At 48.6% G+C, this 15,282-nt stretch overlaps 1 protein-coding gene and 1 pseudogene across 3 annotated transcripts in view; both read left to right on the plus strand.

Annotated features, from left to right (window-relative positions):
- Positions 1-15,282, plus strand: part of LOC140428589 (casein kinase II subunit alpha) — a 116,380-nt gene that overhangs the window by 83,664 nt on the left and 17,434 nt on the right. The gene's annotated exons all lie outside the window — the stretch shown is intronic.
- LOC140428847 (histone H2A.V-like) lies at positions 2,517-3,032 on the plus strand (annotated as a pseudogene).

Raw genomic sequence — 15,282 nt, forward strand, 5'->3', positions numbered from 1 at the left:
GCCCAAATAAGGTCAGAGTAGGGAAAAATGGTAAAAAGGCAGAATTAAAGGTTCCTGTTATGGATTCTGCTTACATTCATATCAAGATTGATGAATAGATGGCACAAATATAAATAAATTAATATGGTAGGATAGTCATTACAGAGTTATGGTTGCAAAATTACCATGGTTGAGACTAGAATATTCAAGAATATTTGTTCGGAAGGATGGGAAGAAAGGAAAAGGAGGTGGGATAGCTCTGTTAGTGAAGGATGGGACCAGTAATGTAGTGAGAAATGATCTTGGTTCAGAGGATCAAAATATAGAATCAGTTTGGGTGGCGATAAAAGGAAAGTCACCGGTGGAAGTGGTTAATAGGCACCCTGACAGCAACTACACTGTAGAGCAGAGTGTATACATCAAGAAATAATGGGTAAGAAGGCAAGGCTCTGCAATACTCTTGCAAGATTTTAGTCTTCGTACAAATTGGATGACTTAAATTGGCATGGGTAGCTAGAGTTTGTAGTGTATTTGAGCCAGTTTCTTAGACCAAAACAATCTGGAACAAACCAGGAAACAGGCAATTTGAGACCCATGAGTGTAATGCACAAGGTTAGTTAATGATCTCATAGTAAAAGATTCTCTCGGTAAGAGTGGTAAAATTTTACATTCAGTTTGAGGGTGTGAAATTTGGATCTGAAACTAGTGTCTTACACTTGTAGTTATCTTTATTTAAGTATATGTAGAAACGATTGGCTAAAGTAGGATCTTATTGAAACATAAGATTCGGAGGGGGCATGACATTGTCAATGTTGAGAGGATGTTTCCCTTCATGGGGGCACAGTTTCAAAATAACAGGTCCCTCACTTAAGACTGAAATGAGAGGGAATTCCTTCTCTCGGGGTGATTAAACTTTGCAATTCTCTTCCACAGACAACAGTGGAGGCTGGGCCATTTATCAACTTGGGAATCAAAGGCTTTGGGAGACAGGCTTGAAAGTGGTGTTCAGGCCACAGCCAGATCAACCATGATCTTATTGAATTGCAGAACCGGCTTGATGAGCTTAAGGGTTTTCTCCTCCTTCTTATGGTCTGACTCTCACTTTTCTTCTCCAAGAATCACACCCATAGACTTTCCAGTTTATTCACGCAACTGGTTCCTCATCCCTGGAACCATTCTCAGGAATCTTTTGTGCACGCCCTTTCTCGCCTTCATATCTTCACAGAAGTATGGTGTCAAGAACTGGACACACTGGCAGCATGGTAGCACAGTGGTTAGCATGGCGCCGGGGTCCCAGGTTCGATCCAGGCTCTGGGTCACTGTGGAGTTTACACATTCTTCCCGTGTTTGCGTGGGTTTCGCCCCCACAACCCAAAGATTTGCAGGGTAGGTGGATTGGTCACACTAAATTGCCCCTTAATTGGAAAAAATGAATTGGGTACTCTAAATTTATTTAAAAAAAGAACTGGACACACTACTCCAGTTGAGGAATTGAAGTTCATTACCTGAATCAAATTATATAGTGATGCTGAAAGGGAATTGAGTATGTGCTTAAAAGAAAAACTTTGAAGGGCCATGTGGGAAAAAACTAGGAAGTGGGACTAAATCGATAGCTTTTTCAAAGGGCCAGCACAGGCGCGATGGACTGAATGGCCACCTTCCGTGCTGTACGATTCCATGAAGTGAAGTGAAATCACAAAATACAATCCCTACAGTGTAGAAGGAGGCCATTTGGCTCATTGAGTCTGTACCGACCCTTCAAATGAGCACTCCACCGTGCCCACCCCCCACCCCGCTATGCCTGCAACCCCATAATCTAACCTGCATATCCCTGTACACTAAGGGGCAATTTATCATGGCCAATCCACCTACATCTTTGGACTGTGGGAGGAAACCGGGGTACCCGGAGGAAACCCATATAAACACTGGGAGAATGTACAAACTCCACACAGACAGTGACCCAAGGCCGGAATTGTCCCTGGCACTATGAGGCAGCGGTGCTAACCACTGAGCCGCCCAATATTGTAATCGCATAAATTTGGTGTTTTTATACTTCTGTTAATCTTGATACGTTTAATTGGTAGTTTTCAGTTTGAGACATATGTTCTGTCACCGTGGTTGTTTGTGCTGATTTGGAAAGGGTCAGAGGTACATTATGTAGCCTCTTTCGTTGCTGGTACATATCCAGTGGAGAAAAAAAAGTGTTCATTGTTTATTTTGCCACTTCCAATCCCATAACTTTGTAGATATGCTCACGTTCTAATTCATAAAGGGATCTTGTGTCTTTGGCCATAACGCTTGACACTTTTAGCATCTAGAAATGTTATCTATTTCCTTTTCAAATACATTCAATGACTTGGCTTCCATAACCTTCTGTGATAGAAAATTCCACATGTTCGGCACCCTTTGAGTTAAGAATTAAAAAAAAATTTCAGTCCTAAATGGCTGGCCCCGTATCCTGAGACTGTGTCCCTTTGCTCTAACCACCCCCCCCAGCCAGAGCAAACAAGCCAGCCAGACCTACATGGGGAGAGAGAGGCAGCGAGAGAAAGATGGATGGCAGGAAAGCTGGGAAGGACTTGGGAAAGGCCAAGGTGAAAGCAGTTTCCTGCTCGCAAAGAGCAGGGCTACAGTTTTCCCGTAGGTCGTATTCATGGGCATTTGAAGACTCGTACCACTAGCCACTAGACGGGTGGGTGCTATAGCTGCAGTGTACAGTGCAGCCATCCTCGAGCATCTCACTGCTGAGGTGTTGGAGTTGGCAGGAAATGCATCGAAGGACCTGAAATTAAAGCGCATCACGCCATGCCACTTGCAGTTGGCTATCTCAGGTGATGGAGGAGCTGGATTTGCTGATCAAGGCAACCATTGCTGGTGGTGGTGTGATTCCTCACATCCATAAGTCTCTGATTGGGAAGAAGGGACAGCAGAAAACTGCATGAAGCCCAGTTTTGAGCCCTACCGTCTTCCTCCCTACTGTTGTACTGTAATTTGGACAGAAGAAACCTGGGGATACTTGGCATTTTTTTTTGTGAAAAGAGTAGTTAAATTAAAATGGGAAGAGTTTTAGAAGATGACTTTAGTATTCGATATAATCTGAAAGACCTGTTTGTATGTCCTACGTTCTGGATTTAAAGCAGTATGAATATATAACTAGAACATACAGCGTTTTGTCAACAATTAGGTTACGCAAGTGTGCATGATACAATAAAACAATTCACAAACCCATTTTAAAAAAACACAATATCCCTGCATCCAGCACTGTCGGAATTTTATACCTCTCAATTAGATTCCCCCTCATTCTTCTAAATTTCAGTTGACTCAATCGCTCCTCATACGACAATCCTGCCATCGGATATTATGACTTTACGTGAAAACTGAATACTCTGCTATTTAAAAATATATATATATATATTTATTAAAGTTTTTTAACACAATTTTTCTCCCTTACAAACAATAACCCCCCCCCCCCCCTCGTAACAAAAAACAAAACCGAGAAATCGCGCAGAGCAAGATATATACATGGCAAAATGATATATTTACACAGATTTGTACACTGGCCCTCACCCGTACGTGCCAGTTTCCCCAACCCTTCATGTTATCTCTTGCTCATCCACCCTCCCAGGCAGTCCCCCCTTTCTCTCCTCCCCCCCCCCCCCCCCCCCCCCCCCCACAAGGTTGCTGCTGCTGCTGACCGACCTTCCTCTAACGCTCCGCGAGATAGTCTAGGAACGGTTGCCACCGCCTGTAGAACCCCTGCGCAGACCCTCTCAAGGCGAACTTAATCCTCTCCAACTTTATGAACCCAGCCATATCATTTATCCAGGCCTCCAGGCTGGGGGGCTGCGCCTCCTTCCACATTAGCAAGATCCTTCGCTGGGCTACAAGGGACGCAAAGGCCAGAATGCCGGCCTCTTTCGCCTCCTGCACTCCCGGTTCGTCCACTACTCCAAATATTGCCAACCCCCAGCTTGGCTTGACCCAGACTTTCACCACCTGAGATATTGCTCCCGCCACTCCTCTCCAGAACCCCTCCAGTGCCGGGCATGACCAAAACATATGGACATGGTTCGCCGGGCTCCCTGAGCACCTTCCACATCTGTCCTCTACCCCAAAGAACCTACTCAACCTCGCCCTCGTCAAGTGCGCTCTGTGGACCACGTTAAATTGTATCAGGCTGAGCCTGGCACACGAGGAGGAGGAATTAACCCTACCTAGGGCATCAGCCCACAGACCTTCCTCGATCTCCTCCCCCAGCTCCTCCTCCCATTTACCCTTCAACTCTTCTACCAGCGCTTCCTCCTCCTCTTCCAACTCCTGGTGTATTTCCGACACCTTGCCCTCCCCGACCCATACACCCGAGATCACCATATCTTGAACTTCTTGTGCTGGGAGCAACGGGAATTCCCTCACCTGTCGCCTCACAAAAGCCCTCACCTGCATATATCTAAAGGCATTTCCCTGGGGTAACTCAAACTTCTCCTCCAGTGCCCCTAGGCTCGCAAACGTCGCGTCGATGAACAGGTCCCCCATTCGTCCAATCCCCGCCCGATGCCAGCTCTGGAACCCCCCATCCATCTTCCCCGGGACAAACCGGTGGTTACCCCTGATCGGGGACCACACCGATGCTCCTATTGCATCCCGGTGCCGTCTCCACTGGCCCCAGATCCTTAGCGTTGCCGCCACCACCGGGCTCGTGGTATACTTTGTCGGCGAGAGCGGCAGCGGTGCCGTCACCAACGCCCCCAAGCTTGTTCCTTTACAGGACGCCATCTCCATCCTCTTCCATGCCGCCCCCTCTCCCTCCATAACCCACTTGCGGATCATCGCCACATTTGCTGCCCAGTAGTAGCTCCCCAGGTTTGGCAGCACCAACCCTCCTCGGTCCCTACTGCGTTCCAGGAACCCTCTCCTTACTCTCAGGGTCTTATTCGCCCACACAAACCCCATAAAGTCCTGCCTACTCTCTTAAAAAAGGCCTTAGTGATCACGATGGGAAGGCACTGAAACACAAACAGAAACCTCGGAAGGACCACCATTTTGACCGACTGCACTCTACCCGCCAGCGAGAGCGGTAACATGTCCCATCTTTTGAAATCCTCCTCCATTTGCTCCACCAACCTCGTCAGATTCAGTTTATGTAGGGTCCCCCAACTCCTGGCTATCTGGATCCCCAGATACCGAAAACTCCCCTCCGCCCTCCTCAGCGGTAGGTCCCCTATCCCTCATTCTTGGTCCCCCGCCTGCAATACAAAGAGCTCACTCTTCCCTACATTGAGCTTATAGCCCGAAAACTCCCCAAACTCCCTTAGAGTCTGCATGACCTCCACCATCCCCTCCATTGGATCCGCCACGTACAGCAACAGGTCATCCGCATTTAGCGACACCCGATGCTCTTCTCCCCCTCGGACCACCCCCCTCCATTTATTAGACTCCCTCAATGACATGGCCAATGGTTCGATCGCCAATGCGAACAACAGGGGGTACAGGGGGCACCCCTGCCTCGTCCCTCGGTACAGTCGAAAGTACTCTGACCTCCGCTGGTTCGTCACTACACTCACCATCGGGGCTCTGTAAAGCAGCTTAACCCAATTGATAAACCCTACCCCGAACCCAAACCTACGCAGCACCTCCCAGAGGTACCCCCACTCTACTCGGTCAAAGGCCTTCTCCGCGTCCATAGCTGCCACTATCTCCGCCTCTCCCTCCTCCGATGGCATCATTATCACGTTTAAGAGCCGCCGCACATTGGTGTTTAGTTGCCTGCCCTTTACAAATCCCGTCTGGTCCTCGTGGATTACCCCCGGGACACAGTCCTCGATCCTCGTGGCCAGCACTTTTGCCAGCAACTTTGCATCCACATTGAGGAGCGAGATCGGCCTGTACTATCCACATTGCAGTGGGTCCTTGTCCCGCTTTAGGATCAAAGAAATTGTCGCTTCCGACATTGTCGGGGGCAGGGTCCCCTCCTCTCTTGCCTCATTAAAGGTCCTCACCAGTAGCGGGGCCAACAGGTCTGCGTACTTCCTGTAAAACTCCACCGGGAATCCGTCTGGTCCCGGGGCCTTCCCCGCCTGCATACTCCCCAAACCCTTGCTCAGCTCCTCCAGCCCAATTGGTGCCCCCAAACCAGCCACCTCTTGCTCCTCCACCCTCGGGAATCTCAGCTGATCTAGGAATCGTCTCATCCCTTCTTCCCCCACTGGGGGCTGGGATCTGTACAGCTCTTCATAAAAGGCCTTGAATACCTCGTTTATTTTCGTCGCACTCCGAACCGTGGCTCCCCTTCCATCTTTGACTCCCCCTATTTCCCTTGCTGCCATCCTCTTACGGAGCTGGTGTGCCAGCATCCGACTAGCCTTTTCCCCATGCTCATAGGTCACCCGCTGCGCTTTCCTCCACTGTGCCTCGCCTTCCCTGTGGTCAACAGGCCAAACTCTGTCTGGAGCCGTCGTCTTTCCCCAAGTAATCTTTCCTCCGGGGCCTCTGCGTATCTCCTGTCCACTCTTAAAATCTCCCCCACTAACCTCTCCCTTTCCATACCCTCTGTCTTCTCCCTATGAGCCCTAATGGAAATTAGCTCTCCCCTGATTACCGCCTTCAACGCCTCCCATACCACCCCCACCCGCACCTCCCCGTTGTCGTTGGCCTCCAAGTACCTTTCGATATACCCCCTCACCTTCCCACACACCACCTCGTCCGCCAGCAGTCCCACATCCAGCTGCCACAACGGGCGTTGGTCCCTCTCCTCTCCCAGCTCCAGTTCCACCCAGTGCGGGGCATGGTCCGAAACGACTATAGCCGAATACTCCGTCCCCTCCACCCTCTGGATGAGCGCCCTACCCAGAACAAAGAAATCTATCCGGCTTTGTGTACATGGGAGAAGAAAGAAAATTCCCTGGCCTGCGGCCTTGCAAACCGCCATGGGTCCACTCCCCCCATCTGATCCATAAACCCCCTAAGTACCTTGGCGGCCGCCGGCCTCTTTCCAGTCCTTGATTTGGAGCGGTCCAGTGCTGGATCCAACACTGTATTGAAGTCCCCTCTCTTTATCAGGCCTCCTATCTCCAGGTCCGGAATGCGCCCCAACATGCGTTTCATGAATCCTGCATCATCCCAGTTCGGGGTGTATTTGTTTACCAACACCACCCACGTCCCTTGCAGCCTACCGCTCACCACTACATATCGCCCTCCATTGTCCGCTACAGTAGTCTTGGCCTCAAATGACACCCAGTTTCCCACCAATATTGCCACCCCTCTATTCTTCGCGTTCAGTCCCAAGTGGAATACCTGTCCTACCCATCCCTTTCTTAGCCTGACCTGGTCCGCCACCTTCAGGTGTATCTCTTGGAGCATGGCCACGTCCGCCTTCAGTCCCTTTAAGTGCGCGAACACTCGAGCCCTCTTCACCGGCCCATTCAGGCCCCTCACATTCCACGTTATCAGCCGGATTGGAGGAGCTCCCCCCCCCCCCCCCCATGCCCCGCCGACTAGCCATCTCCTTTTCTGGGCCAGTCCCGTGTCCACGCCTCCCTCACCCTCCAGTCCCCCAGAGGGGGGACCCCCGTCCCGACCACCTCTTCTGTGTCCCATTCCCTTTCGGCCAGTGCAGCAGCAACCCTTCTCCCCCCCCCCCCCCCCTCCCCTCCCCCCGCTAGACCCCTGTCTAGCTTTTTTGCTCCCCCCATGTCACTCCCGTAAGTCAGCTGACGCCTGCTGACCCCGGCTTCCCCCGCCATCCCATTGACCTCCCTGCGTGGGAGTCTCCCAATCCATATGCATTCCTTCGTTCCCCTTCCCGCCTTTCCAAAGCCCGCTCCGCCCCCTCTGGCGCAGCTCCTGTCTCTCTCGCCAAGCCTTGTCTCTCTCGCCCAGCCCATGTAACATTTCCTGCGCGTGATTGACCCCCTATATACAACAACCATCACACATCAAACCTCAAAACACCCCCCCCACCCTTACAAACCCTCAGTTAGAGTCCAACTTTTCGGCTTGTACAAAGATCCACGCCTCTTCAGGCGTTTCAAAGTAATAGTGTTGGCCCTTGTATGTGACCCACAGTCGCGCTGGCTGCAGCATTCCGAATTTCACTTTCCGGTACAATGCCACTTTGGCCCGGTTGAAACCCGCTCTCCGCTTTGCAACCTCTGCTCCAGTCCGGGTATATTCGGATCTCTGCATTGTCCCACTTACTGCTCCGCTCCTTCTTGGCCCATCTCAGGACCCACTCTCTGTCCGTGAACCGGTGGAACCTCACCACCATCGCTCTTGGCGGCTCATTTGCCTGGGGCTTCTTCGCCAGCACCCGATGTGCCCCGTCCAACTCCAGCGGCCTCGAAGGGGCCTTCGTGCCCATCATCGCCTCGAGCATCGTGCTTGCGTATGCCCCGGCATCAGCCCCCTCCACTCCCTCAGGGAGACCCAGGATTCGCAGATTCTTTCTCCTCGACCTGTTCTCCAGGTCTTCGAGTCTTCCCGCCCACCTCTTGTGTAGCGCCTCGTTCTGCTCCACTCTCACCACCAGGCCCACGAGCTCGTCCTCGTTCTGACTGACTCTTTTCTGTACCTCCTGGATCTTAGCTTCATGGGCCTTCTGGGTGATCCCGAGTCCTTCAATTGCCGAAAGCATAGGCGCCAACATCTCCTTGCGCATCTCCTCGCGCTGCTCCTCGAAGCAACGCTTGATGAACTCCTGCAGCTCCCCTTTGTCCCTGGCCGCCGCCATTTTGTTTTCTTCCCCTCGCTTCTCCCGTTGCTCCAGTGCCGCTCCTTTGGCCGTTACACTTCTGGTCCGTTTCATAGAAGTTGGAGCTCTCTCTTCCCTTCCCCACGGGCTGCGTCAAAAAAAAAAAAAGTTCCGTTGGGGCTCCTCTAACGAGCCCGAAAGTCCGTGGTAGCGGGAGCTGCTGAATCGCGCGGCTTAGCTCCGCATAGCCGCAACCGGAAGTCGAGAGGCAATCCTTTTGGCAGTGTTCGCTTCACGAGTCTGCCCCAAAACGTCTATGGAAACTCCTGAAAAAGGTCTGAGAGTCGGTTCCAGACGGGAGCTGCCGAATGCGCGACCTACTCCTCCATGGCCGCCACTGGAAGCCTCGTCCCTACTTCTTCAATGGCCTTGGTAGATCTTTTCACAGTTGTTCCCTCTGCTGCTAGAATTCACCTTTGATAGAGTCAAGTCAGATTGCAGCTTTAAGCTTGCCCTTCCCCCGCCTGCATGCTGGAAGAGGCCCTGTTTATCCTGTTGCAGCCAAATCTTTTACTGTTTCTGCCGGGTCTGGTAGCCAAAAGACATAACATTCTTGGGGGACACTGTCAGGGGAATGCTGCAGTCTTCTTCCCACACCGTGAAATGTCAAACAAATGCCGTGGGGGCCCTGTAAAAGAGCCCAAAAGTCCGTTCCAAGCGGGAGCTACCGAATATGCGACCTAGCTCTGCATAGTCGCACCCGGAAGTGAATACTCTGCTATTGACGATAGTCAATAATTCTCAGCATTTCAGCCTAGTGACAGTGCATTTGCCAAAGCAACATTTGGTCAGAATATTATTTTTCTGTAATTCACAAGAAAGGATGAAGCTGTTGCCTTCAATTTTTGTTCACTGTATTCTTGAGATGCATTTTTCATTAGAATCAAAGATATCTGCGAACATGGCATGCTATGCGGCGGCTGAAGGACTTTTCCCCCCAGTAAATTGTGAAATTCCTTCTTTTCCAGGCTTAGTTGAACCCCTTGAATCAAAGTTACACCAAGTGTAGATTAATAGCTGTAGTAAAATGTTAAATATAATTGTTACTTAGACACAACTAGTTCTCTAAATATCTGTAAAGATTGTGTTCAAGTACCATCGCAGAATTAAAATAACTTCAAACATCCCATAATACTTTTGCTACACAGCTGTTGCTGTAATTCCACACACAATGTGTGGATAAATGTAGCTATCTCCCTTCTGGTGGGTCCGCTCACTACATGCTTAAACCGGTATTAAACAAAGCTGCCAACACCGATATTAAAGTGAAGCTGCCAAGTTGGGCTTAATGAATAGTGAATCCAGTTGGGTTACTGATTGTGGACTATTCCAGTATCATTCTAAATTCTGATGTGTTGTGTAACTTGTTGCCAGTTTGGTCTTCTCTATAATTGTACATGTAAGAGCTTTCTTATGAATAAATTGTCATTGAAGCTGGTGCAGCAGTAGAGATGATGCAGTCTGCTTTTGCACCCGAGGACTAGGAGGTGGGTGGTTCAGGTGGAGGATTCGGCGAAAATTCCACCTTGATACTTCGCGGCATGGATTTACTAGAATGGTTACTGGGCTCCAAAAGTTAAACTACGAGGAGAAATTAAATAAACTCGGGTTATATTCCCTGGAATTTATCATATTAAAGGGTTAGCCGTCTGGTAATACAGAACATGATCATTGCCCAAAAAAAGAGACGGGCTGCTGAAGCTTTTCACCTTGCACTCATCAGAACAGATGCGCAAGAATACCAATAGTATAAGGGAGCAACAATTTACACTGCATGAACAGTGAGTACTAATTGGTTGGCAGGTCGACTCTGGTAGAGGTGTTGCCATGCAGAATGCAACAGGGAGCAGTTAGTTAACTGTCAAGATTCTGTTTAAATTTAAACCAGGTAGGTTGATTCTCGTCAAGGTATTACCATGGGTAATGAACCAGGGAATGGTTGTCCCCCAAGCTTTTGTTTAGATGGAAAAGACTCAATGCATGGCCATGCTCCTTTTGTCTGCAAAAGACAGATATGTAGCTTCTAGCATGTGTAAGTGAGCCACATGGTTAGCTCCCTTAAATTGGTTGTCAGAGTAATTCTTAGCATAATCAGGATTGTTTAGCAAGTGTTGGCCAATTGTACTTTACGTCCTGTCTAACTATAATGACTGATTCTGCATACCATGTATTGGCCACATGGTTGGGCAAGTTGTTGCAACCAGTTCTGAGCGTGTTTTCTAGTATTCTTCCCCTTTGCGAAAACCATACAGGACATGCACATCGATAGCTATGTCATATCCTTGTACTTGTTCAACATCGCTAGTCTATTCACTGATGTACCACTCAAGGAAACCATAGACATTTACACCACGTCATTATATCAGGGTAATCGAGATGCACTGCCATTGTCTGAAATTGTATTAATTGAATTTGTGATCTCAGCGAATCATGCAGTTGAGTTCAGTTTTAACGACAGTGTATGTCCAAATAGATGATGTTGCCATGGGATCCCCACTTGGCCCAACCTCACAAATGTCTTTGGCTGTTTCCACAAGGAATGGGTTTTTGATGGAATGAACCTAATGTCCCGCTTGCATATTTCCAATACGTAGATACATTTTCGATATTTGAATCCACATTTGGATGTAAAAATGTCCGTGCACATCTTAATAGGTTCCATTCTGCGCTCAAATTCATCTTTGAAATGGAGCAGTCAAATATGTTCCCTTTCCTCGATGTGCTGGTTGAGAAATCTGCCAGTGGGTTCTCTGCTACTGTCCATCACAATGCTACCTTCTTCACTGGTCAATATATGCTTTAGGATTCCTACAGTTCTACATGCTGTAAGATTGACCTCATTGACAAGCTCGTAAATAGGGCCTGGACCATCTGCTCACCGTACCAGCTTGATGCTAGAGGGACAGGAAGTATTGAGGAAGCAGGGGGCCTCAGAAGGACTTGGACAGGCTGCGAGAGTGGGTAAAGAAGTGGCAGACAGAATACAATGTGGGTGAGGTTATGCACTTTGAAAGGAGGAATGGAGGCATAGACTATTTTCTAAACGGGGAAATGCTTAGGAAATCAGAAGCACAAAGGGACTTGGGAGTCCTTGTTCAAGATTCTTTTTAAGGTTAAGGTGCAGGTTCAGTCGGCAGTTAGGAAGGCAAATGCAATGTTAGCATTCTTGTCGAGAGGGCTAGAATACAAGAGCAGGGATGTACTTCTGAGGCTGCATAAGTCTCTGGTCAGACCCCATTTGGAATATTGTGAGCGGTTTTGGGCCCCGTTCTAAGGAAGGATGTGCTGGCCTTGGAAAGGGTCCAGAGCAGGTTCACAAGAATGATCCCTGGAATGAAGAACTTGTCATATGAGGAATGGTTGAGGACTCTGGGTCTGTACTCGTTGGAGTTTAGAACGGTGAGGAGGATCTTATTGAAACTTGCAATGGTTAGCACTTGCTTCACAGCGCCAGGGTCCCAGGGTCGATTCCAGGCTTGGGTCACTGTCTGTGCGGAGTCTGCACGTTCTCCCCGTGTCTGTGTGGGTTTCCTCCGTGTGCTCCGGTTTCCTCCCACATGTCCCGAAAGACGTACTGTTAGGTAATTTGTACATTCTGAATTCTCCCTCAGTGTACCCAAACAGGCACTGGAATGTGGCGATGAGGGGAATTTCACAGCAACTTCATTGCAGTGTTAATGGAACCCTACCTGTGACAATAAAGACTATTATTATTGAACTGCGAGGCCTGGATAGAATGGATGTGGCGAGGATGTTCCCACTAGTAGGAAAAACTAGAACCAGAGGAGGGCACAATCTCAGACTAAAGGGTCGATCCTTTAAAACAGAGGTGAGGAGGAATTTCTTCAGCCAGAGGGTGGTGAATCTGTGGAACTCTTTGCCGCAGAAAGCTGTGGAGGCCAAATCACTGAGTGTCTTTAAGACAGAGATAGATAGGTTCTTGATTAATAAGCGGATCAGGGGTTATGGGGAGAAGGCAGGAGAATGGGATGAGAAAAATATTAGCCATGATTGAATTGCGGAGCAGACTCGATGGGCTGAGTGGCCTAATTCTGATCCTATGTCTTATGGTCTTATGATGCTGAAATAGGCTGTGCCAAAGGCATTCTGCAGGAAAATGGCTACCCTGATCAGATCATTGCTCACAGTATGTAGAGCAAACTCATGGGCCCAAGGCTGCTACTTTCAGTCCTAAATAATGCCCAGATGACCCTGGAAAGGTGAGCAGCTGGTTAAGTTGGCCATTTCACGCTGCTGATATGCAGTGGCAACACAAATGGTATTCTCCATGAGCAGGTGCTGCCATCAAGCCAAAAAAGACTTTCTGTCTATCACAAATGGGTAATGCAGTGTATGAATTTTATTGCTGGCATGATGCCAGGCCTTAATTTCCAATGAGTGGCAGACCGTAGTCTTGGGAAATGAAGCTGGGCAAGTGGATGGTGTAACAGTGGAGGACCATTTTGGAGATGGTGACCACAATATAGTTAAATTTAGGATCATTATGGAAAAGAACAAAGATCGAACAGGAGTAAATGTTATAAATTGGGGGAGACAAATTTTCAAAAGCTGCGAGATGAGCTGGTGAGAGTGGACGGGACACAGCTATTAGAAGGAAAAATTGTGTTAAATCAGTGGGAGGCATTCAAAGGCAAGATTCTACAGGCACAATTTCAGACATGCCGCCACAAAGAAAAAGGGTGGCATTGCCAAATCTAGAACCTCCTAGTTAACTGAAGCGTACAGGCCAAGAAAAAGCAGAAAAAGAAACCTTATGACAATCATGGAAGATTTAATACTGTGGAAAGCAATGGAAAGTACAGGGCTGAAGTAAGAATGGAAATTAGGGGCGGCATGGTGGCACAGTGGTTAGCACTGCTGCCTACGCCGCTGAGGGCCCAGATTCGATCCCGGCTCCGGGTCATTGTCCATGTGGAGTTTGCACATTCTCCCCGTGTCTGTGTGGGTTTCACCCCCACAACCCAAAGATGTGCAGGGTAGGTGGATTGGCCACGCCAAATTGCCCCTTAACGGGGGGGGGGGGGGGGGATAATTGGGTGCTCTCAATTTACATTTTTTAAAATGGAAATTAGGAAAGCAGAGAGGTCACAAAAAATTTTTGGCAGGTAAAATCAAAGAAAATCTTGATGTTTTGCAAGTACATGAAGAGTTCGAGAATAACTAAGGAAAAGGTAGGGCCTATCACAGGTGTACATGGTAACTTGTGGGATTATTAAGATGTGGGCAGGGTTGTCAGTGAGTACTCTGCCTCTGTCTTCACTAAGGAGAGGGATGATGCAGACATTCTCGTTGGAGTGTGAATTATCAGATACAATAAGCAGAATGAGACGTTAAGTACTGGAGGGCTGGGCATCCTTGCAGTAGATAAATCACCAAGGTGGTCAAAAAGCATATGGAATACTTTCCTTTATTGGACAAGGTATTAAATACTAAAGCAGGAATGTCATGATGGAACCGTATAAAATGCTGGTTTCGGCCACAGCTGGGGTTTTGTGTAGGGTTCTGGTCACCACATTACAGGAAGGACATAATTGCTCGGGAGAGCGTGCAGAGGAGATTTACAAGAATGTTGCCAGGGCTTGAAAATTGCATCTGTGAGGAAAGATTAGGTTGGCTAACAACAGAGGAGGCTAGGGGCTGACCTAATTGAAGTGTACAAAATTGAGAGGCCTGGATAGGGTAAACAGGAAAGATTTGTTTCCTCTAGCTGAGGGGTCAGTTACCAGGGGGCATAGATTGAGATCAAGAGCATCCCATCCGCAAGCCTGGTATGGCAACTGCTCGGTCCAAGATCAGAAGAAACTGCAGAGTGTGGTGAACTCAGTCCAACGCATCACACAAGCTTGCCACCCCCACATTGATTCTGTATACACCTCCCGCTGCCTCAGGAAGGCAGACAGCATTATCAGAGACCCCTCCCACCCAGGCATTGCCTTCTTCCAGACCTTTCCATCAGGCAGAAGGTACAGAAGTCTGAAGACTCGCACATCCAGCCATGGGAACAGCTTCTTCTCCACAGCTACAAGACTCCTCAACGACTCCCCCTCGGACTGATTTGTTCCGCGTAAGAACACTGTTCACGACGCCCTATGCCGCTCTTGCTCATGTATTTGCTCGGTTTGGTCCCTTGTTCATTACTGTAACCAATCATTGTTTGTCGATGTGCCATTTGTCAATGTTCTCTGTTGATTATTCTTTTGCCTACTATGTACGTACTGTGTATGTTCCTTCGGCCGCAGAAAAATACTTTTCACTGTACTTCGGTACATGTGACAATAAATCAAATCAAAATTGAAGATGATTGGTAGTGGTTAGAGGAGATATTACAAAATACTTTTCACCCAGAGGGTGGCAGGCATCTGGAATCCACTACCTAAGTTGGTGGTTGAGGCTGATGTGCTCAATTTGTTTAAAAGACACCAGGACTTGCATTTGAAGTGCTGGAACCTGTAAGGTTCTGGATTAGGTGTTGGAAAGTAGGATTCAAGTGAGCGGCTAGTTTCTTCTCTTCTTTTGGCTGATGCTCACACATGGGC

This window comes from Scyliorhinus torazame, chromosome 8 (assembly GCF_047496885.1).
Source record: "Scyliorhinus torazame isolate Kashiwa2021f chromosome 8, sScyTor2.1, whole genome shotgun sequence".
NCBI classification, from domain to species: domain Eukaryota; kingdom Metazoa; phylum Chordata; class Chondrichthyes; order Carcharhiniformes; family Scyliorhinidae; genus Scyliorhinus; species Scyliorhinus torazame.